Source organism: Galeopterus variegatus, unplaced genomic scaffold (genome assembly GCF_000696425.1).
Source record: "Galeopterus variegatus unplaced genomic scaffold, G_variegatus-3.0.2 Scaffold3626, whole genome shotgun sequence".
Lineage (NCBI taxonomy): Eukaryota > Metazoa > Chordata > Mammalia > Dermoptera > Cynocephalidae > Galeopterus > Galeopterus variegatus.
The window spans coordinates 55,710-81,141 of NW_007729737.1; the positions used below are offsets into that span (position 1 = coordinate 55,710).

A 25,432-nucleotide genomic window follows, 5' to 3' on the forward strand; every position below is an offset into this window, starting at 1 on the left:
ATTGATAACACCACGGTCAAGGGTTCAGAGCCCCTTACCAGCCAGGTGCAAAAAGAAAAAAAAAAAAAAAAAAGCGCATTGACTGATAGTGTTCTGCATTTCTTGATTTTGGCTCTCCAACCTCACAGCAAGGAACAAAGACACACTGTTCTGTCCTCCCTTCCAGCTGAGTTTGCATTTCCCAATTATCCGCCCAAATTAGCAATAATCCATTAAAATTGAGTATCTTTCTAATAGGCAAAATATTTTTAGCATGAACAGTACTACATTAATTGAAATATTTATCCTGTCTACAATGAAATAAATTTAATAATTGAAGGCAATTTGTGTGCATGTGTATATACGTGTGTGTGTGTGTGACAGAGAAAGAGACAGAATCAGAAACAGTGACAGAGAGACAGAGAAAATGTGCTCTTTATTCTGTGTATCTTTGAGAAATTTCCACAAAGACATCGTGCTGGTGTGAAAACATTCACAGTACGTGCAGTTCCCTGAGATATTGGCCCACACTTAAGTATAGATGATTAAAGTCTGCTCAGGTTTCCAGTGAAAACAGATAATATTGAAATGCTAGCATGCACCTTTCTCTCTTTGCATCTTTATAGCTTTTGCGATCAAACAGACACTTGCTTTTTCCCCCTACATTTGAATTTTAAAGAACTCTAAGAATCATGACTCTGTTATACCAGAATGTCACAAGTCCCTTTAAAAATTGTTTAAATGGACTCTGTAACATATCAAGATGATACCATGGATAAGATGTCTGAAAGGATGCTTAGTTGCTAGGAAGAGGGGCTTTCTCAAGTTTGTTGTGGTTGCTCATCCCTGGAGGCTATGAAAGCAGGATAGGTAATATCCATTCTGACTAGTTGGGATGGAGCTTCTTTCAAGTAGAAGAAATGGCCCATAATTCAAGCTCTAGACCCAAAGGGCTATTAACACAGCACTGTTTGGTAATAGTGATGATGATATCTTATACAGTATGGTGTTTACAGTTTCCACAATGCCTTCAGAAAAAAACAACAAAAAAAAGTTCTACTCTATTCTCTGCAAAATCCCTTTGCTCACTTTCAGCAAAAACATCCTAATCCACCTAGTCTCATAAATTTCTAACACTGATATCATGGTTGATGCTTCCCTCCTCCTAATTCCCCACATTTTACAAAATGCTGCTGAAGTCTTTAACTTTTTTTCCAGTTCCACTGTCACTGCCTTTGTTTGTGCTCTAGTCTCTTTCACAGTTGTATAAAACTGTCACTGCCCTTGTGGACCCAAATCTCTACCTGCTGTCTGTATGCAACACAGCCACTAGAATTAACACTGTAAAATGCAGTTCTAGTTACGTCATGCTCCCAGAAGGACATGGGTGACAGCCTGCAGGAAAGTCCATACGCTTTACCGCAACAATCCAAGCCTTTCACAATCTGGACTCAGGTTTTCTGGCCTCCTTTTTTTTTTCTCTTCATTCTTTCATCCTCACCATCTAGTCATTCAGCAGCATTGCTAACTGATCTCCAAACCACACTGACCTGTATTATGTTGCTACAACGTTGCCAATGCTCTTCCTTCTACCTGGAACAACCGACTCTGTTCTTGTGCTGATAAAAATGGTCTTTGATCGGGGAGGATTTGGATAGGACTGGAGAGGGCAGTAGAGTTCTGGTCATAAAGAGACTCTTAAATCATGTTAAATTTGGACTTCATGATAAGGGAACTGGGAAACAGGATTTTAAGGAGATAAGTGACACAGTAAGATTTACATTTTAAATCAGGATCACTTCGTAGTAGAAAAGGTCAGGAGAGGAGTGAGGCAGAGAAGCCAGTGAGGAGTGTTTGGGGTTAGGAGAGGAGGTGAGCTGATGGCTGCAACGGGGAAGCAGGAATGGGGAGAGATATAGCTGAATTGGAGAGTTTAAGGCAGTACATCTGGCAGGACTTAGAAATTAACTTGATTTGGGGAATGCGTATAGCACTAGCCAAACATTTAGAAGAGTGCAACCTGGCCAGGTGGCAGGATTTCTATTGCCCTACCTCTGTGATGAGTTCCTCCAAGGCAGGCATTACCTGTCATCGAATCTCAAGAATGTAATTTTTAGATGTGACTTAAAAGTAGAGGAAGTTGCTATTTTTATTCAAATGTGAGGGAGAAATTAAAGTCAGAGTGACTGCTTGACTTATTCAAAATCACAAAGTTGAAAGTCAGAGCAGGGGCCACGTCATCCGAAGTAGTCTAACAGCTATTTTAAGTGATTATCAGCAGAGAAAACAGGGATTTTTATTTTTTAACTGAAAGCAAGCTCTTAGTATAGATAGAATTTTACCAAAAAAGGGAAGCAGGGTGGGATCACACCTAAAAAAAGGTCTGTCCTGCTGGATACCCGCAGAGAAGGGCCGGTGCCGTCCTCTCTCTGTGGCCCTCGCTACGGCAGCCTTGCCAGGCCCCGGGAGACTGAGGGATGTCCTCTTACCCAGCCCAATCCATGGGTCTGCTCAGAGTGCCAGAGACTCCAAAGGCCCCTTTAGGAGGGAGCCGGTACCTTTCCTGTGCAGCAGCAGGTGGTTTAGCGTGTCCTCCGCAGGCCACAAAGAGGCAATTCAAGCAAATGGGCAGAAATGCACGAAGCACAGAGAAGCCTAATGGCTGGAGACACCAAGGACAGCAAAACAGTTCCACCATCCTGGAGCTGCCCTGCAACAACCAAGAAAATGAGTAAATAAGATATCGGGTCACAAAAGTCGAGATAGCTTGGGGAAGATGAAGTCAGCCGTCTCCTTTTTCTTCTGACAGCCTTAGGATCCTGGAGCTGCCCTGCAACAACCAAGAAAATGAGTAAATAAGATATCGGGTCACAAGAGTAATATTTAAGTCGAGATAGCTTGGGGAAGATGAAGTCAGCCGTCTCCTTTTTCTTCTGACAGCCTTAGGCTGGTTTTGTCAGAAACCAGTGAAGACACCTGAGACGTGCTGTGTCCTCAGTAGCTGGTCATGGGGCCTGTGCTTTCTTCATCCACCATGCTCAGGGGACCGGGAAGAGGCTGCTGGGATACAGGCTGGGGGTGACTTCTCAGATTCACGCCTGGCTTCTGGAAGAGGAAAAATTAGGCCAAGGAGGATTGCCAGCTTTGTTGATGCTGGGGAGACTGCAGTGTCCTGAAAATTGAGGTTCTGACGCCCAACCTGAAGCAAAAGGGCCTGACCCCTATTTCAAATCCAAGGTGATTACTAAAGTCAGTACCAGTGAAAGAGAGAAAGGAGATGTTCCAAGGAGGTATCCCAGAGAACCTAATCCCCTTGGGACAGGAGACATGATGATCATGGCAGAGACACACTAAATGTTTTTCCCAGTCATACTGTGTATGTAATTTATAGTAACCCTCGGCTGCCATTGCTTTTGCCAATGCTATTCACTAAGTGTTGCTGGATGAGAAACCTATTTCCCCACTTAGATTAAGAAAATGGGAGCAGGGAGAAGGCTTTCTTCGTTAGCTGTGCCTCTAGGCTCATAAAAATATTTTGAGTATTTTGGCCTTTCCAAAAAAGGAAAAGCTACCAGAGAAGGAGTAGGAGGGGGAGGAGGGATGGGGAAAGAGAAGGGAAGAAAGGAAGGAAGAAAGGAAGAAACCAATGCCATAATCATGGACGGGGGCTCCTAAATAACAGAGTCCCATAATGTATGCCAATTCTAATTATGTTATTTAAATAAACTCTCATTCAGCTAAAATATGTGTATGAATCAGTTGACTTCACTGATTCATGGAGTTTGAATCTGTCTTTTTTATACTCCTTTGGAATATTTATTAGCCATTTACAAATGGCAGCTATACCTCATCCTTCTTTCCTATCTCACTTCATATTTTACTAAGAAATTTTATATTTATTCTAAACCCTTAAATGTTCTCAAGTTTAATGTTATTTTCTTACTTCCTCTTTTTTGAAATATGATGATGGTGATAATTATAGGATTGCCTTCTAACTGACTGATGAGAGCATACTAAAAACCCCTGAAATGTTTTTGAATAATGCCTTTTATTTTCCAGTATGCTGCAGGTAATACATAATTACCAAATGACACTCATGGAACAGTATAATTGGACATAACCTGATTTGCTACCTAAAATGGGGTTCTTGACATGAACCTCTTTCCTGAGGTAGATGAGCCTGAATCATGCATTACCTCAAAGAAAAGTGGGTTGTGTCAGACAGTGAGTTCAGCATCACCGAGGCAGTGGGACAGTCGGAAGTAAGAGGGGCAGTAAGAGGACATTCAGACAAGTGGTGACAGGTAAGCTATTGACATCAGATTAATTCTGCAGAAGAGAGACGGCTTGACTTTGCAGCAGGGTGGAACATGGGCAGGGAACTGGGGAGAAGGCACAACATAGATTTGAGCAAGAAGAGACTAGATGATACCTCAGGCTTGAGGTTCAGGTTTAGAACCAAGTGCTGCTGGATTATTCCATAGACTAAACACAAGTTTAGGTGGGGAAAAAGTAATGGAGAAATTAAAATCTTTAATATTTGCTACTACAAGAACTGTAGTGGCACAGTGGTCATCATGAGCATAACTGAAATTTTATTGGTCTTGCTTACAGTTCCTTTGCTGTTCAATGTTGTTTTTATTTTGAAGTACCCATGCAGAGGGCACCATAATCTTTTCACTACTCAGGTTCTGTACAGGTCTTAACGTGTTCCTAGTTAGAGCTGCAGCACATGTTTTCAGAGCAGGGCTTTTGGAAGGTCAATGATGCAGAGACACTGAAAAAGAGCTAATTAAATTACCCCAGCAAAGGTCAGGATTACCCCGGTGCAAACTTGAGCTAAAGACAGAGGTTAGGACAGTACAGTTTTGGCAATTTGAAGGATGGGGGCACATCAATTTTTGCAAAGGTTTACAAAAACTAAATACATCAATGTCAAGAACTGCGGAAGGTCTGAGAATTTACTGTACTTTCAATCTAACTAGTTAGCCTGCCACAGTTTTGTGGATGTAAAGGTTTACAAAAACTAAATACATCAATGTCAAGAACTGCGAAAGGTCTGAGAATTTACTGTACTTTCAATCTAACTAGTTAGCCTGCCACAGTTTTGTGGATGCTTGCAAAAGACAAGAAGCCTTGTGGGTCAGAGACAAAGGATTTTTTTATTCGCAGTAATAGCAATAGCTCCGGCATCAGTATTTTTTGCTGCTAGCTCATTGAACCCCAGTTCCCACAGAGACAGGAACAGGGCCAGGTAACACCTGTTCACATAGTAGGTTGAGCTATTGGAATGAAACCATGAATTTAGGGGATCCAAGAACTATTAATGGACAGTAGCATCCTGACCATTGTTCTGGAGAGAGAGACTATCCCTTTCTTCCAAGGCTGTTCACTATACAAACATAATTGGAAAGATAGTCTGCAACAAAGTCTATCAGTGCCTCTGCTCACAGAAGACGTGAAGGAACATGAGATTCCTGGAGAATTGACTCTCAGCCACCAATTAATTCAATCCTTTGTTTTTCTGTTTAGGAAACTGAGGATCTGAAAGTTTAAGTGACACTTCAGGGAAACACAATCTAGTTAACATGAGATTTTGGGCTAGACCTAGATGCTCGAGTGTGAATAACAAAGCCTACTATGTGACATCCAGGGTTCCCTAAGTTGCTCCCACAAAGTTCCAATGTCCAGGTGAATACAGTATCATTCACGTCATTGTCTAGAGCATTTTGTGGGCTGTTATTCATACTGGATCACTTCTCTATCAGATACAGAGACACACACAGATTTTCCCTCTGTAGAAGCACCTGGTTATTATTTATACAGCAATCCTAATTTGTCTAGTAACATTAGGGACATGACCTCGTTTTGTCAGCTTCATTTTGTATTGTTTTGTTTTTTTGGTTGGGTTAAAATATTTTTCTTTAAGATTAACAAGAAGCACCTGGTTATTATTTATACAGCAATCCTAATTTGTGTAGTAACATTAGGGACATGACCTCGTTTTGTCTGCTTCATTTTGTATTGTTTTGTTTTTTTGGTTGGGTTAAAATATTTTTCTTTAAGATTAACACATTCAGAAGTTTTATCTTATGGAAAGCTGTGTGTCAACTTTGTTGCATTAATCAGCTTACTGTTCTCATGATTGTCACTGATGACAGCTTTTATAAAGTATGCAACTATTCATGATTTTCAGCAGAGCACAATCTCTGGTGAGTATTTTGTAAACAGAGTATTGTCACTACAACACTTTGAGGGAAGCATGGGTATCCTTCTTTGACAGGTAAAGTGTCTGTCATTGAGACATCAGCATCAGCTGACTCTTCAGTGTCACCTGCTTGCTTAGAGTTAGTCATCTGCATGCACAAAAGCATCTTAAAAATCACCTCGGAACATCTCAAATATTTATTTAAGTATATAAATCAATTGCAAGTAATTTATAGGCATCACTAAGAGGAGGTTTGAGGGTAATTTCCAATCTTTGCTTCCCAGGGCATTGGAAAATTGAGAACTGTCTTCATTAGTTGGTGATATTATACCACCCAAGAGGAAGATCTTCTGGACATCACTGTCAGTGAAGAAGTATCTGACAGGGGATAAAAAGTGAGCACTTACACAAAGAATATAGTGATCTTTGGCAATTAACGTCTCAATGACAAACACTTTACCTGTGAAAAGAGGATACCCATGCCTCCTTCAAAGTGTTACAGTGAGAATTAAACAGAATGGATATGACAATGTTGTTTACAAAATATTCACCAGATATTGTGCTGTGCTGAAAATCATGAATAGTTGTGTACTTCATGAAAGCTGTCATCGATGGCGATCGTGATAGCAGTGAGCTGATCAGCGAGACAAAGTTGACACAGCTTTCCATAGGATAAAACTTCTGATTGTGTTAATATCAAAGAAAAATTTTATCGCATCCAAAAAAACCAAAATAAAACTAAACAAAGCAGATAAAACCAAGGTTACAGGAAACAATTTTTTAAAAGCTGTGTTTTTCACGACAGCTCATTTTTAGGGAAAAACAAGTGGCTTTCAAAATAAATTTTTGTTTTTGTAGAATATGGGGCATATTTTATTACTTGTCACTAATTTGGAATTTTCTTCAAATGTTGAATTTATAATTGTGACTAAAGGTGTTTTCTTCTTTTCATTAAAATTGTTGTTTTCTATTTCTGCCATTTATATGACATTTGCTAGTTCTGTTATTGTTGTTAGCCACGGTATAATGGGGTGTGTTTTTTGTTTTTTGTTTTACCTGTAAGGAGATCGCAACCCTCGGCACGGTGTGGTCCGCACCACGCTCAGCCAATGAGCACACCGGCCATCCCTATATAGGATCTGAACCCGCGGCCTCGGTGCTACCAGTGCCGCACTCTCCCAATTGAGCCATGGGGCCGGCCCATAATGGGGTGTGTTTTAAAAATAATTATATGCATATGAACCACTTTAAATGTTTTCAAAAGTCAGGGCTTGCATTTAATTAATAAATCAGCATATAACTGGAAAGTTTTAACAGAATTTAGAATAGGATTGTGTCTATTACATTGCAAGAATGTATTACCATCTTCCTACGGCCCATAATTCACCTATTATTTTTACTAATCATCCTTTCATTCTTCCAATCCTACAGGTTTCGATCTTATCTATAACTTTTTATCCCACTCTCTTTTCCCTTCCCATATGACCAGGGGTCACATCCTTTTTATTAATTTGCATTCAGCCAACATCATTTACTAATATAGAAACTGAGGCTCTGGGATGTTATGACACATCAGGATTTAGAAAGAGATAGTACCGTTTTTGAGGTTCCTTCTTACTTCTTACTGCAGTAAAATAATAGAAGTCTGGACTTTAGGAAGATGGCAATACATTCTCACAATGTCATAGACACAATTTAATTCTAAATTCTAAAAGCTAAAATTTTCTAATTTTATGCTGATTTATCAATATGGAGATCTGGTCTCCATATCTCTAATCCAGACTGGCCTTTTTCGTTATCTATCTATTTTGGTCCATTCTCATGTCAATACCAAAGTACCATCCTAAAGCACATGTACGGTCACATAGTCAAGCATCATGGAAGTATTCCTACTGTTCACTAAATAAATTCATATGTGTAAGTATACAATTCAAAGACTTCCATGCCCTGGTCTCAATATACATTTTAAATTTTTATTCATTTTTTTCCCTAATATATGTCTATGTTTTAGTGCAACCTGACAACTTGACATTACCTGTACTTTCCCATCTCTGAGTTGCTATTCCCTTCACATGAAATGTTCCTCTACTTCATATCGAGCTGTCAAAATTCTACCAGTACTTTAAGATTAACTCAGAGTCTTATTTGAATCTTCAATTATGTTCTCTCATTTCCTTGAAACTTTTTATAACACTTTTGTATCTGTCTCATCGCAGTGAATAACTTCTGCTTTTAATTTTATTTACATGTGCTCTTGTTATATTATATTATTCAGTGGCTCAAAAAAAAGGAGTCCTGATTATTTTAATATTCCATTGATTCATACTATGTCTGATTGCCATAAGAAGTTTCTTCATTAACTTTTCAGCAGCATTTTTATTCCCTCAAATTAGTCCTTCCAAGTCTTACGTTAAATTACCCTCTTTCTTCACCTTTTTTTGTGTGTTTTTAATACATTGCACATTAAAACAGGGATGAGCACAGCCCAGAAACCATTCTATAAGAAATGCTGCTTATCTGCTGAGTGTCTGAAAAATATGTTTTTATAAAAAAAGAAAAAAATCATATAAAAATAACAGAGTCAATTGTGGGACACATTTCACGAGATTTGGGCAACAATCTTAAAAGGAATGCATAGAGTTAAAACTAAAAAGAATTAGTAACTGCAAATGAGAAAAAGCTCACTATCAGTATCAGTAACAGAAGTTCATATGTAGGTTCTGAGACTGCACTAAGGAAATTCAGAAAACCTCAGCTTCCAGAGGGTACTTATAGCTAGAGGGCATAAGTTAGAGGTGGAAGACAGAAGAATCTTGGTCTGAGTCTTGAAGGAGGTTGACAGAGATCCCTAAACACCTCAGTGGCACCCTGCCTGCTCAGAATTAGTCATCTGCTTGCACAGAAGCATCTTAAAATCACCTCTGAACATCTCAAATATTAATTTAAGTATGTATATTAATTGCAAATAATTTATAGTCATCACTAAGAATAGTTTTGAGGGTAGTTTCCAATCTGCTTCCCAGGGCATTGTAGAAAGTGATAACCAGTAATAACACTGGGAAATCTCTGACCTGGTTCTTGTCAAGGTTTTCTTCTTCTGTCCTTGCATATGTGTGGTGTGCTGGGCATCTTCTGTGCCTCACATCAGTCTACAATTCACACTAATTTGTAGCAAATCTTGTGTGAGAGCAGAGAATTCACACGTTCTCTGTCTGCATCCAACATAGAGGTCAGACTCAGAAGAAGCTTTTCATTAATCTATGGTCTGTAAGAGCTGCTTGTTTGCTTATGCAAAAATCCATGAAAACACTGAAGATGAGTCTGATTCCTTTGATCCAGCAAGTTGTGTGTGTGTGTGTGTGTGTCTGTCTGTGTGTGTGTGTCTGTCTGTGTGTGTGTGTCTGTCTTTGTTAATTAATTTTGTACTCATCAATGTTTTAAAACTTTCTAGTGGAAACTTTAACCAAGAAATTTGAGCTCTATTTTATCTTACACCACCTATTTTTTCAAAGATATTTTATGCAGTAAATCTTATCTCTTCAGTAGCAGGAAGCTAGAATAACCATATAATTTATCATCCAAACCAGGACACTACTGAAAGTGTGAGGGGATATTATTAATATTATGCTGGGATAACTAGTGTAAAAGTAAACTGCCCCAGGAAAACCACAACTTATAAACATTTTAAGGTCGTGCCAGCAAATCAGAGGTAGAGAAAGATCAAATTTCTTCTCCTCTATGAAGATTTCTTTGTCATTTCCCAGTCCCTTTGACTTCTTACAGAAGGAAAACAAGGAGGAGGAGGAGGAGGAGGAGGGGGAGGGGGAGGGGGAGGAGGAGGAGGAAGAATAGGGTTTGGAGTAATTTAGATTCAAATTTTGACTCTTCCAAATAGTAGCTGGGTGATGTTGCTCTAGTTTTCTCTGTTCCCATTTTCAATTACAGTATTTTGTCCATATTGCACTGACATCATTTAACGCACTAGACTTAATCCCCCTGAGCAGTGTTGTTTAATACATTAGCCACTAACTACATGTGGCTTTTTAAATGTAAATTCAAAACAATAATAAAGAAAATTTAAAATTTAGTTCTTCAGTTAGTTGTACTGGCCACATTTGTGTTGAATGTCCACATGTAGCTAATGGCTACTATGTTATACAGTCAGATTAGATTTCCTTCACTGAAGAAAGTTCTATTGGACAACACTGAGAGGGTCAAAATCATCATTATTTCTTGTTAGGCTCCTTTGAATACTTCTAAAAAAATCAATGTACATTCACTTTGGCATCCTCAGATCCATTCTCCATTCAGCAGCCAGAACAATTCTTTCAAAGGCAAACTTTCTCAGTTCACTCACCTATTTAAAACCATGTATCGGTGTCCTTTGGCTCTACCACATCCTGTGTGGTCTCCCTATTCCATTCCTCCCAGACTGATTGAATCATGCTTCCTTCTGCTTTCAGCTTCCAGCCACCTTGATCTTGTTCTGCCCCTTGCATTCGCCAGGTTTCCTCCCTTCATGGGTCCTTTGACTGTGTTGTTTCATTGCCTTGAATGCTTTTCTTTCTGATATTCACCAGGTACATTCCCCTACAGATCAGCTCAAGTATCACTTCCTAGAGGAGTCTCCCCAAGACTCTCTCATAGATTACTTCCATGGTAACTCTCAAACATCATATAATTTTCCTTCAAAGGGCAGGCAAATTTATATTTGTTTGTGTGCTTTCTTGTGTAATACTTCTCAAGTAACCTTCAAGAAAACAAAATTGAATTCTCAAAACCTGACTTTATAGCAGGCAAACAATAATAATAAAATAAGTAAAAGTTTCTTTTTCTTTATATTTTAATTTCTCCCTCAGTGGCTTCCATAGAGTAGGCATTTGTGGAACAAAAGAATGACCCTAATTTTTGAGTAGGCTCTACCAGTGTTACTATAAAAAGCTATGGCACTTGATATAGAAACAAAATTCCTCAGAACAGTCATAGATCTCCACAGGTCATCAATTTCCCTCCAACGTATTATGTTGTTTCTGTTTTACTTGAGCTAGAACCCATTAATAGGAGAATTATATATATATAAATGTGAAATAGAAATCTGGGTTTCTACTTCAATAATTTTAATAGTTAGTATAATAATCAATTATTAACCCACACTACTTGCTATAGGGAGGTTTTTGTGAAATGTCCATCTTCTGAGATTTAAATTCAGTTCTGATCCCAGAAGAACAAGTCGTTTGTGGGTTATTTGATCTGCTACCAAAAGACCATTTCTCTGTTCCCCCTCAGGGCTTCTGTCAGGCCAGCATTTTAATATACTTGACATTTTTGACTGTACAATTAATGTTTAAAAGAGATTGTAAATTAAATTTAAGAGATGAATGGTGTTCAAGCTTCATAATTGTATATTTTATTTGCAGGTGACTTTTAAAATATTTTTGACTGTACAATTAATGTTTAAAAGAGATTGTAAATTAAATTTAAGTGATGAATGGTGTTCAAGCTTCATAATTGTATATTTTATTTGCAGGTGACTTTTAAAATATTTTGCAGCAGGATTTTAATGAGCAGCTTAATGACTGATCAATATGTTTTATGTAAAATAGTCCTGGTCATCAGGCTGTACTCGTGGAAGAGTAAAAATTGAATAAGTAATTAAAATAACATGACAGACACTGTTAAAAATACTTATTCATGCCTTCTTTAGAATAAAGACATATTAAACTATAAAAATTAAGGTTAATATAATTGAAACGAGTGACTACTACTTAGATATAATAGAACTGTTAAAGGGTTCCATTGGGCATTATGTTTTCCCTCCTAAGTGTTTAACATTTTCAATAATAAAACCTTTTTACTTTGAAATAAACATGCAGAATTCCTAAATACATGTACATGATAATGAGATTTCTTTATTATAAGTATGTTGCTTTCTGGCTTTCATTTTCTCTTTTGCTGTCCTGTTGCCTCCTTATTAACACTTTTAGGTTTCATATGTACAAATACGAAAAATCTCTGCTTTGTTTCTCTCTTCAGAGTCATCAGCAGCAAGTGTCATCGTAAGAGTTCTTCTGGTCCTTCCAGGATGTATAATAATGTTAATGATAATAGCTTACAGTTATTGAGAACTAACTAAGCATTTTGCATATATTTTCACAAAAATACTATGAGGCATATATCATTATCTCCCTTTTAGAATAGGCAACTGAGCCTTATAGAGATGAAGTGGCCTTGAATTAAGTAGCTAGATCAAAGTCACATTCATGGTAGGAGACAGAGACAAGATTGGGACCTAGGTAATTTTGATTCCAGTTCCACACTCTCAGATATTAGGCTATACTGGCAAATAAAACTACCTAGTCTCACCATGGTTTGCCAGAGGCAGTTCAACCTCTATATTACATCTGTTTTCATTTATGCTTAAGATATGTTAGTATACAATTGTTATTGATAAGTTTTAGTAGGGCCACTCTCCCGAGATTCACTGAGTGATGAGTCTTCAAAGAACACTTTGGAAAAGGTCTCTGCTTTACTATCTCTACTCTATGACAATAGACCTCACTTTAGTAGAGACAGGTCAGAAGTCCTAGGTATAAGTTCCAGATCTACTTCGTATCTTCATAACCCTGGAGAGAATGTGCTGCTTTGGTTGTAACATCTATAAAATGCATATAATAATTGTTCTTTTCTTATAGGATCATATTAAAGATTAAACGTAGAGTTCTATGAAGAGTGCCTGGCACATACTTATCTCAATAAATGTGGCCTAATAGTATTACTAATATTATTGTCTTGATTTCATAAAAAAATTCTTATAGCTGTTCCTCAAAAAGAAAACAAGAGCTAAATTTATATCTAAAATAAAGTGAATACTTTAAAATTAAAATAACAAAAATAATATGACCTGAAATTTTTTTTGGGGGGGCATACTAAACGTCAGGCAATATGCTGTCATTTAAATATGAGATAAATGAGACTTAGAATAAGTAATTTTTAGTATCTTGATATTAAGCTGGTCTGTTTCCTTGATTCAGAAAGACTTGGTGACAATGACCTCCAGGGAAAGATGATAGTACTATTGATGGGGTTCAGGACACACTACCCTAAATTATGGAACCTTGGCATTTGGGAAAACAGCAGGAACAGGAAGGTCACTCCCACTTTCTCCCGCCCTTCTTCCCTGACGTAGTTCATAAAACCTAAAAAGAAATTATCAACCTTCCCTTGAAGCAGGTCATAAGATCCTCATCTGACAGGTGCCCTCCTAGTACACAGAGGAAAGGAGCATTTTCATCCTGATGATGAAGGGTCACAGAGGAGAATCTGAACAAACAGGTCTTGCTAAGTTTCCTCCATTTTATTACCATTCAGTTCTACTCTTTGTCAAATTATGTTTCCACAACTGTCTACTCTTCATCAAACCTAGATAAAAATACACAAGTTTAACTATTTGTTGAGGTCATCACTTCCTTGTGAAGGTTCTTATGAAACTTGTATTAAATAAATTTGTATCCTTTAGTTTCTTAATCTGACTGTTGTTATGGGGCCTCAGCCATGAACCTAAAATGATTGAAAGAAAAAATATTTTCTTCTGGGCCGGCCCGGTGGCGCACTGCTATAGTGCGCCGCTTGGGAAGCGCGGCGGCGCTCCCGCCGCAGAGTCCTGGAGCCTTAAAGACCCCAGGAGAGAGACAAACAAGGCAAGCCAGAAAGAAAAAGCTTAGAAATCAGGCCAGACATCTTTGGGGCTGATATAGAAGATCCTCCTTCCCAGAGACGCTCAGGAAGTTCTGCTGGGAGGGCTCTGGTAGGTCTTTGGAGCAAGAGTGCTGCCCGGAAGGTCCAGCCGAGGGGAACTGCATTTCTCCAACTATCATGGTTACTCCAGAAGGAGAAATATAAAATTTAAGTAATTTGTTCGGCAGACCATCCTAAACCAGTTTACGCTTATACACAGCAATTCTCAAAAAGACAGAACATCAAAGTTTGTACTCACCAAGAGCCTTCAGAGAGAAAAGCTGACTTATAGCTTTCATGACAAACTGTTAAAAACAAACAAATGGCAACCCCAAATACCCCCACCTCAAAATAAAACAGGACTATGAAAGTTCCCACATTTTCCCCTAACAGTCAAGCTAGTAAGTGTGGAGCAAAGACTAGTACTCTCAAAGTTTAGAATGATAGACCTCAGGAGTTAAACGAAATCTCAGAAATAAGTGTAAGTAAATTAGTATTTTCTGGAATAAGGACAGAAGACAACAATATTAAGTACCTTTCTGTCATGGCCCAACAACATTAAGTACCTTTGTTCTTATCCTTACATCTATGCATATTTACTTAAAACGAAAAAAAAAAAAAAATTCTTCCTGAGCCTAAGATTCTGTATTTTTGTGTTCTCTTTCTGAATTTTTCTTCAGGAAAAGAGATAAAGAGCAAGTGTGTTTTAGTAAAACTTTCTTATTTATATCCCACAAAGCCAGTCTTTCACTAATTCATCTTTCCGTTTAGATTCAGAAAGATGAGTTGAGTATTTGTCTTTTCCACAGGTGCCTGAGGACACGCTTCCTACCTCTTAACTTCTGATGCCAAGTTGGCAATGTTGCTATCTGGGTTTCCCACAGCGCCTCACCTCTGCCTCTTCATCTGTGCTTTTGGGAGAGCTCTTTTGTTTTTGACTGAGTGCTTCTTCCTCTTTTTCGGTTCACCATTTGCTAATGTCTGCATCCAACCAGCTGGCATAAAAATGTCTGTCTTAGCAGAATGCATTAAACATCATGATATTTTACACTTTGACCCACTGTGCATTCATTACTTTTTAAACCATCTCTGCACATCCAATCTGATGCTTAAGGGTCCTTAAGATTCACAACATCTTGTGCTTGGGCACCCTACTTATTTACAACACGTTTTTCATCAGGTCCATATAAAATAGGCAAATAGCTCACTCCAGAACCACTTCTCATAATTTAGCTTCACCTTTATGCCCCCACCCCGTCTATATGCAGTAGAGGTCAGACAAGGCAAGCCAGAAAGAAAAAGCTTAGAAATCAGGCCAGACATCTTTGGGGCTGATATAGAAGATCCTCCTTCCCTGAGACGCTCAGGAAGTTCTGCTGGGAGGGCTCTGGTAGGTCTTTGGAGCAAGAGTGCTGCCCGGAAGGTCCAGCCGAGGGGAACTGCATTTCTCCAACTATCATGGTTACTCCAGAAGGAGAAATATAAAATTTAAGTAATTTGTTCGGCAGACCATCCTAAACCAGTTTACGCTTATACACAGCAATTCTCAAAAAGACAGAACATCAAAGTTTGTACTCACCAAGAGCCTTCAGAGAGAAAAGCTGACTTATAGCTTTCATGACAAACTGTTAAAAACAAACAAATGGCAACCCCAAATACCCCCACCTCAAAATAAAACAGGACTATGAAAGTTCCCACATTTTCCCCTAACAGTCAAGCTAGTAAGTGTGGAGCAAAGACTAGTACTCTCAAAGTTTAGAATGATAGACCTCAGGAGTTAAACGAAATCTCAGAAATAAGTGTAAGTAAATTAGTATTTTCTGGAATAAGGACAGAAGACAACAATATTAAGTACCTTTCTGTCATGGCCCAACAACATTAAGTACCTTTGTTCTTATCCTTACATCTATGCATATTTACTTAAAACGAAAAAAAAAAAAAATTCTTCCTGAGCCTAAGATTCTGTATTTTTGTGTTCTCTTTCTGAATTTTTCTTCAGGAAAAGAGATAAAGAGCAAGTGTGTTTTAGTAAAACTTTCTTATTTATATCCCACAAAGCCAGTCTTTCACTAATTCATCTTTCCGTTTAGATTCAGAAAGATGAGTTGAGTATTTGTCTTTTCCACAGGTGCCTGAGGACACGCTTCCTACCTCTTAACTTCTGATGCCAAGTTGGCAATGTTGCTTTCTGGGTTTCCCACAGCCCCTCACCTCTGCCTCTTCATCTGTGCTTTTGGGAGAGCTCTTTTGTTTTTGACTGAGTGCCTCTTCCTCTTTTTCGGTTCACCATTTGCTAATGTCTGCATCCAACCAGCTGGCATAAAAATGTCTGTCTTAGCAGAATGCATTAAACATCATGATATTTTACACTTTGACCCACTGTGCATTCATTACTTTTTAAACCATCTCTGCACATCCAATCTGATGCTTAAGGGTCCTTAAGATTCACAACAACATCTTGTGCTTGGGCACCCTACTTATTTACAACACGTTTTTCATCAGGTCCATATAAAATAGGCAAATAGCTCACTCCAGATCCACTTCTCATAATTTAGCTTCACCTTTATGCCCCCACCCCGTCTATATGCAGTAGAGGTCAATCTTTTCCCATTTGCTTCTCTCCTGGCTGTGGGTCTCTAAGTGAAATACATAGCCTGTCTCAGCTGCCACCATTCTAGTTGTAAAGATTCACACATCTCTAGTTAGTCTCTCTCTGTTGACCTTTTACAAAGAAAGATTTTGTAGAGAGTAGGTTTTCTAATAGATATGTGCCAAGATTTTTTAGTAACAGTCTAAAAAAAATGCCTTATGATTTTCTCAGCAAATCATATGTTGCTCTACTTCTATTTTCTAAAAGATCAAATGAAGTAACAAAAGAATCATTTTTATTTCATAAAGTTAGGAAGAATTCACAAATTATTTCAATTGATTGTGATTTAAACAATTTAAAGTAAGCAGATATTCTGATGTTCACTTAGTGACAGAGGATATGGAGACATTATCTCTATTTAGTTTAGGAGGTAGGTATGGGTTTGTCTGTGACCACACAGCTAGCACAATGTGGAGCAAAAACTACTACCCAAGTGTTCTGACACCTGACCACATATGACCCATCACACAGCAAGGGTAAAAGATGCCCAGATACAATATAACGTGCAAAATGTGTATGGTCATCCTATACCATGCAATCTGATAAATTAATGAGTGTTCTTCAGAGAAAATAGAGGCAGTATCAAATTGTTTTCTAGTCAATGCTCTTTCAATGGCCTGTAGCTAAGTGAGTTAGATATATTTTAACATTGAAAATACAAAAAGTTAACAAATTTCTATGTTTGTAACTTCGATATAGGATTTTATTTTATTATAAAATAAATATTAATAATGTAGTAATAGTGATGTGTTAATAATAATTAAAAATGTTTCCAACTTACATCTAGGCAAGATTTTTGTTTTTTTTTAATTAGAATGGCTTCCACATTTTCAAATAAAAAAGTCCATTTTCAGTTGAAACACTTTCTTCACTTGTCTTCTGAGAAATATCACTTTACTTGTTTTCTATTTATTTTAGTGATTGAAACTTCACAGTTTCTTTTCTGGATATTTTGCCTATTTCTATTAAAGTACTGGATTGGGTGCCCCAGGAAGCAGTCCTTGGATCTTTTTCTCTGTTGACATAGACTCTCAACGTGATCTCATTTAGTATTGTGATTTTATAGCAACCTTATACAATTCACTCCTTCTGAATCTCAAATTTTTAGACCCAATGGCCTACGACATCTCTATTTTAATTTATAAATTTATTTATTTATTCTCTTATGCAAACGAAAGTTTTTTGCCTGCAAATAATTCCCAGGCATTGCTCTATATGCTATAACAATGAGCAAGACAGAGCCTGTGTGCTCATGGGGCTTACATTCTGGAAAACTAACAGGGGTCTTAAAATATGCCCCAAAACAGAATCCTTGATTCTCCAAACACACTCACATATGCACATACACACACACACAAACACAAACACAACCCTGCAACTTCTCAAGACTCCCCATCTCAAGATGTAGCTCCTCAATTCACCAAGTTTCTCAGGCAAAAACATTATACTTATTCCTGACTCCTGTCCTTTTCATATACTCCAAATCCTGTCAGCTTTATACTTAAAATATGAGTATACTCTGAATCTCAGCACTTCTCTTAATATTCATCTTTGCCACTGTAGACCAAGCCACCACCATCGAAGGCTTGGAATTTTGCAATAGTATAGTTAATGCCCTCCTTGTGTTCAACGGCACTTGAACCATTTTTTATCCACATTGAAGTCATAACTATCCTATTAAATATAAGTTAGATCCTTTCCGTACCCAAATCCCTCCAATAGTTTCCCATAACTCCTAAAATAAAATATGAATCCCTTCCTATGCCTCTAGAGCTCTGTGTGATTTACACATACCTCTAAAACTTCTTCTACTCATGCTTTCTCATTTCACAGTGGCCTCCAGCCACTCTGCCCTCCTGACTATTCCTTGAAGATAACAAACACATTCCCACCTTATGGCGGATGCATTTATTCCTCCTTGGCCTAAAGTGCTCATCCCCCAGATATTGCATGGCTCACGGCTTCTTTTAATTCAGGTAACTGCAGATGTTACCTCCAGAGACAGGCCTTCGTGGATTACCTGGCCTAAAACAGCTTCTCCCTTTCCCACACTCTTCTGTCTCTATTCTCACATCCTGTTTAACCTTTGTTCCTGAACTATCATAAATATTACATGTAGGTATATATTTTTTGTATTGATTTTCCAACCCTCCACTGCAATGCTGCCACTATAATGGAAGAAACTGCACTGTTCACTGCTTTCTTCCAAGCTGTGGAAAAGTGTCTGCCGTGAGTAGGTGTATCAACTAAGATCTGATAAATGAATAAATTACTTAATTAAAGCAATCATCATAATCTCTGCCTTGCAGGAGTTTACACAGAGGGTGGATCCAACAAAAAATAAAATCCCAAGCTTGATGATGGACAAACATGCATAAACAATTTCAAAGGGTCTTCCAACACTTATGTTCTTGACTGAAATAATAGGGAAGGGCAGGTTTGTGGTGTGGATGGTACATAAGGTGACATTTTGATTTTAAATGTGACTTCAGAAAGTTGACCTTTCTCTACCTTAATTTTCTCAAAAGTCTAACTCACTTTGTAAAGTCATTTTGAGAATTACATGACATAATACACATAATGATGCTTGATATATTGTAAATGTGTACTATATTTCTTCCTCTCATTCTTTCATTTTTCTTGTTCATTCCTTATGTATTTAGCAAGTGGTATACCAGAGTTTTGTTATACTCCCCCCCACACACACACCCCAGTTGATTTTGAGAAGCACTGGCTAAATGAGGCAGAATGTTTGGAAGATAGATAATATCACCAACTCAAGTATCATGGGATTGTTTTATGTGAGGAAATAATGTGTGGGCACTACATCCATCCTGTGGAAGGTGGGCACAGTATGGCTTTAATCCTAAGTGACCCACGATCCTCTTGCCCCCGGTGGAAATGAGACACTGCTGGATGTGCTGTTGAAGGCTCAGTGAATCCCTGATTAACCAAATTATATTAATCACAGTCTTTTACTCCCTCCAGATATGCAAACAAATGCAGGAAGGCTCACCATATGAGGTTTTTGGCATTATTCAGTGGAAATGAGACACTGCTGGATGTGCTGTTGAAGGCTCAGTGAATCCCTGATTAACCAAATTATATTAATCACAGTCTTTTTCTCCCTCCAGATATGCAAACAAATGCAGGAAGGCTCACCATATGAGGTTTTTGGCATTATTCTCTTATTAATCTCTTTTTAGTCTCTTTATCATTTTCGCCCCTCACCTTTTAGCTTTGCAGGCCTGAAATTGCAAATTCAGCTGCTTTAGAACAGGTGGATTCATGGTGGTTTTATGGAACATGTGGATAATGGGGTTCCTATTTGGGGGATGCTTTGATTTGTGTTAAAGAGAGATTGCTGCTGCTTTTACTACAGCTGCTTCTCTTCTCCCCTTAACTCCAGACACCTCAGGAAAAAGCAGTAGGGAGTAATAACAATTATTTCATTCTCTTCATCTTGAACAGCAAGATTTCATAACTAACTGAACTCCACCCTCTCCCATCCCATCTGGAAAAAAAAAAAAAAAAAAAAAAACTGATGAAATCAGCTATTTTAATTACATAAGAGATGTAATTTTTAGTCAGAATTTTCACAACTTAGCAATATCATTTGGAACTAAGCCATCATTTACTTCTACTGCTATTACAGTAACAGTAAAAATTAAGGAGAAGGCATGGAGTAAACAGATGCTTCAAATGCCAGTGCTAGTGTTCGTGCCAGAGCTGGGTGAGGCTCTGTGGAGTCTTCCTGCTCATCTTCCACCCACTAGAGAAGTGTCACTGCAGAGATCACAGCCTTATCTTTCATTCTATTTCGTTCCTGCCAGAAGGCTAGAAAACAGTGATGGCTCCAGGAAGGAGAAAGTTATACAAATTTTTAGGACCCAATCTTCACCCTACAAGGTGTCAAGATCCCAAACCAATTTGCCTTCCATGATATGACATCACAGTGACAGTCGGAAGTGAGTTAGCCTAGTTTGGTTTGGCTCATCAGACCAAGAGCTCCTCACAGAACAAGATTATGTCTTTGTTTCTGTATCTTCAATACCTAGCATGTCATCAATAAAGGTTTACTGAATGAAGAATGGGTGGATGTTCTGATCTCAGCCCTGGCTCTGAGTCTAGTGTGATTGAAATTTGTTTACACTCTTCTAAGTCCACTGCCATGACCCTAGCTCAGACCCTTGCTCATCCCTCACCTGGATTCTGCACCACCCTCCCCTCCCTGCCACCAGCATTATAAGTGGGGGCTATCCTCTCAGTTTTGACCACGTATTCCTGCCTGAATTCCTGTTCCTTTTCCATACTGCAAACAAAATTGCATTTTCTAGCATAAAAACTTAATCAAGACACTTCTCATTTCTGTTCAATGGCAGTTTTATCTTTCTTGGTTTAAAAGCCTGTGTACTTGGTTTGTAATGAACAAGATAATACAGCCCTGTTAAATCTACAGCATTATCTCTTCCCACCACCATTTTCGTATTATGTGATCCAGCTGTACCGAGCAGCCTTAATGCATAGATTCTAATACATATTTTTTCATATTTTAAATATTCTCCAATATTATGATAAATCTCACAGTCAGTAATATAATTATAGTGCTTTTCTTTTGTATTGGTACACAAAATCATAATGCAATCTATATTTGATATCAACCTATTTTTAACAGAAAATAGTATTTTAATTCCTGTGAACATGCCCAATCACTTTAAATTCTGGCCCTTGACATATACCTGAACAGGCAAATTCTCAGAATATCTACCTGGTTAACATTCTTCAGAAGGACTGTCCCCTAGTTTTTATTGTCCCAGCTTAATAGAACTTATTATTCTTACCATAATGTATTTCAGCCAATGTTTATACAAAACCAAAAACCATAATTATGTCTAATGAAACATTTTTTTAGCAAAAAGACTTGCAGGAAAATTCTTGAGTTACAATCCAAATACAACTCCTACAATGCCTAAGTTACTCTTACATGAACTGAAAAGTATTGCAAATGTCTCTAAGGGTATGTGCTCCTTGGAGATTGCTGCCCTTAAAAGACATATACCAGTGTCTTTTCAAGGTGAGCAACTCTATGTCACTGTATGCCTGTCCTGAACGTGTTTCCAGCCTGGTTTTCATATTCACCCTTTATTCTTACATAGATTTGTGATAGCATTGAAGAACATCATGGAGAAATAAAAAGATTGAAAAAGATGATAAAAATAGAAGATGCTACTGCATACGAAACATCCTTTAATAACCCCATTAAAACCATATAATTGGTGTTCAGAAAATTTTAAACATTTTACAAGGTAAAATAATCATTCATTACTTACATATAGCCATATCACTGTGTTTTGGTTATATTTTAGGCAATTGCTTGAGGATTTGGGTTGGATGTGCAGTAGATTCTTCAAAACCTGTAGAAATAGTATAGAATAAGACCTTTATCAGGGTCTCATCATGTATGGACATAGATGACTTGCTTTCGCCAACGGGGTGGTGGCAAATGTATGGCAAGCTGAGATCTAAAATGTGCTTTGTGTTGCTCATATAATTTTTTATTTTCTGCATATTATAATATTTTGACATTTTAAAAAACTGTCTAGGGAAAGAATGCCCCTCCTGGGGCCAATTCTTAGGACAGCAAAAGGCTTGGCCAGGAATCTGCCTTTGATATGCAAACTGACCAATACAAAGCCATAACTCCTCTCTCTGGCCTGTACACCTCAGGAAGCAATATTTTTCTGCTTTTTTCATCCCAGGGCCAGATACCAGGCAACTAGGACCATTCCTACAGTTTAGAGATCACCAAAATTATTTAAACTAGCCTATCTTTAACTGTTTACCATGCCCTGCCTTTTTTATGGAAACCACAATAAGAGCTCTAGCCTTGGCTTTCATCTTGCTCCTTTTTTCTGCCTTCTGCTCACCTGAAGCTTCCCCAGGTTTCCTATTTCTAGGACCTATGGGTATAATTAACTTTTGCTTCCCTGAGCCTCTCTTATGTCCCCTCTTATGGCCACACCTGACTATCGATCACATAAAAGAACACCTAACAGCTGTGTGGTTGTGCTTGTTTTCTTGTGCCTCTGCCTTTCTTCATCAGGAAATCATGCACCCAGTTGAGCTGATATTCTAAGAACAATGAGAGATACATGGAGTAGTCTGGGACTCAACACACAGCTTGATCCAACCCATGTCAAATTCAGAGTTGATTAGCAAACCCCAGCCTACACAGAAATGTGTGAGCAAATGCTTATTTTTGTAAGCTAATGAGTTCTGGAATGGAATGTTTTGAAGAATTATTGTGGAATAACAGCTAACTACTATCATTTAAGACATAATTTAATGATGAAAAAGAAACTGCCAGTCAGAGACTTTTCTCAGAGAATCCAAGTTTTGGAAAGAATTGCTGATGTTAAGCAGGAGATACGTCAAACCATCTCCTATCCTTCGCATCAGCCTAGTGACTCTAACTTATCTTTTATTTGTATGTTTATCTTCTGATCACCTGAACTGGGCTCAGGGTCTTTTGCCGATTCTTACATAGCACCTGTCTTCTCCTATAGCATAACATTTATCAACTTTTACTCTAATTTTTTTTTTTTCCTTTTTGTCTTTTTTCATGACCGGCAACGGATCGCAACCCTCAGTATCACACCCGTACCGGCCCGGGACCGGCAACGGGATCGCAACCCTCGGTGTTGCTCCCTGCACCTTGCTCAGACAGTGAGCGGGAACTGGTCTGTATGTGGGATCTGAACCCTCGGCGGGAGCGCCGCCGCGCTGTCTTTTGCCGATTCTTACATAGCACCTGTCTTCTCCTATAGCATAACATTTATCAACTTTTACTCTAATTTTTTTTTTTTTCCTTTTTGTCTTTTTTCATGACCGGCAACGGATCGCAACCCTCAGTATCACACCCGTACCGGCCCGGGACCGGCAACGGGATCGCAACCCTCGGTGTTGCTCCCTGCACCTTGCTCAGACAGTGAGCGGGAACTGGTCTGTATGTGGGATCTGAACCCTCGGCGGGAGCGCCGCCGCGCTTCCCAAGCGGCGCACTGTAGCAGTGCGCCACCGGGCCAGCCCTAACTTTTACTCTAATTCTTTATCTATGGTATTCACTAGAATTTCACATACCTGGGGGTTAGGAACAATACATATTCCCAACACTTAGTGTGATGCCTGGCACATAATAGACTCCTAAAAATTATTTGCTGAATCAAATGAATTATTTCAGCTTGGCTCTATTTCTAAATAATGTGTGACATTAAAAAAATATACTTTATTTTTATGGTCTCAGCATTCTTTTGTGCAAATGAGAGGATTGGTCTATATTATCTTCTATTTTTGTAATACATGTTCATGTACTAAAATTAAAAAATGATGATTTGTTCAATCATGAAGTTTACATAAATTTATGTAAACTTTATAACGGATTATTTATGTATATAAACTTTCATAAAGAAAAGGGATAAAAAATAAAAATAGGATTCCAAAAATAAGATTAATAGCTGTCTTATTTAACCCTATTTTACTTCTTTAATCATGTATATATACATATAGCATACACACACAAACACAATACAAATTTCTACCCTTTTCTTATATGTAATTTTATGATGGATTTTTATGTGATTAAGATCTCATTCTACACATAATTTTGTATCTTACATTTTTTTAAAGATTATTTCATGTTATATTTAAGTAGAATGCTTAGTACATGAAATTTTAATTTTTTAAAAATAAATATAGCTTTTAAATTATCAATTTTTTCACTAATTGTAGCTTTGGATACACCCCATTCTTAAGACATAGTCTTCTCCACTTCATATGTGATTTATTTGTCCATCCCTCCTTTTATTAACTTAACAAATTAAGCACCCCACTGTGCTAGTGTGATCAGCACTGTTTGAAGCACTGGAATTACTGCTATGTACAAAAGAGATAAAGGTTCTGTCTTAAAATAACACAATTTCTAATATCTGTATAGTGTGAACCACAGATTGGACAAGAAAATCAGGTCTCACCTGCCTATGTGTAAACAGTCATTTCACCTTTCTTTTAAAGTTTCAAACAAAATTTACTTGACCTCTCTTCTACTGGTTTAAGGAAATATTGTGTCCCCTGTTCCTATAGCATAGGTTCTAATGAACAGATAATAAGTTCTATTCCCAATAACCTCCCCACAAAGCCATTTACTGCTGTGGTCAGTTGGTCTTTAAAGCAATTTATGTTATCAGACTGGAACACTTAACATTGAAGTTTAGGAAAATGGTCACTTAGTGTTTTATCCAAGAACAATGGATAGATACTTTCCCCTCTATATCTGTGTAAATGGGGAATTCTTTCAGATTGCTGTCATAAAAGTGAATTTAAGTCACTATTTGGAAACTGCCTACAACTTTAAAATGGCAGTTTTCTGAAAACTTTTTTCTATTATTTCCAAAAAAAAAAAAAAAAAAAAAAAAATCTTAGGAGCTAGACATGACACATATGCTACTTCAGATTTCTTTTTTGAACTGTAGTTACTTTATGATATAGCATTATTTTTTCATAGTTACTTTATGATATAGCATTATTTTTTCTTTTTAAATTGTTTGTTTGCTTCAGTTTAAAAATATATTTCACTGTGGAAAGCAAAGGTCTGGTTGGTGTGTGGATAATTATTGTTAGTGATCTATAGACGTTTGAAAATTTGCAGGTCTCATAAAATAATTAATATCCACTGTGAGACACCCCATACAGACTGAAAAGTTAGATCACCAATTTCCCAGGCCTGCTTGCAAGCAGAAGTGGCCACCTAACCCTCTTGTATGCTGGGAGGTGTGTGAAAAAGCCTTTGATTTAGAGATGTAGCA

The 25,432-nt window shown here is 37.8% G+C and overlaps 1 pseudogene; it reads left to right on the forward strand.

The window, feature by feature from the left end:
• The first annotated feature begins 2,480 nt into the window (after positions 1–2,480).
• The window catches only part of LOC103601203, a 28,902-nt pseudogene continuing 5,950 nt past the window's right edge, over positions 2,481–25,432 (forward strand).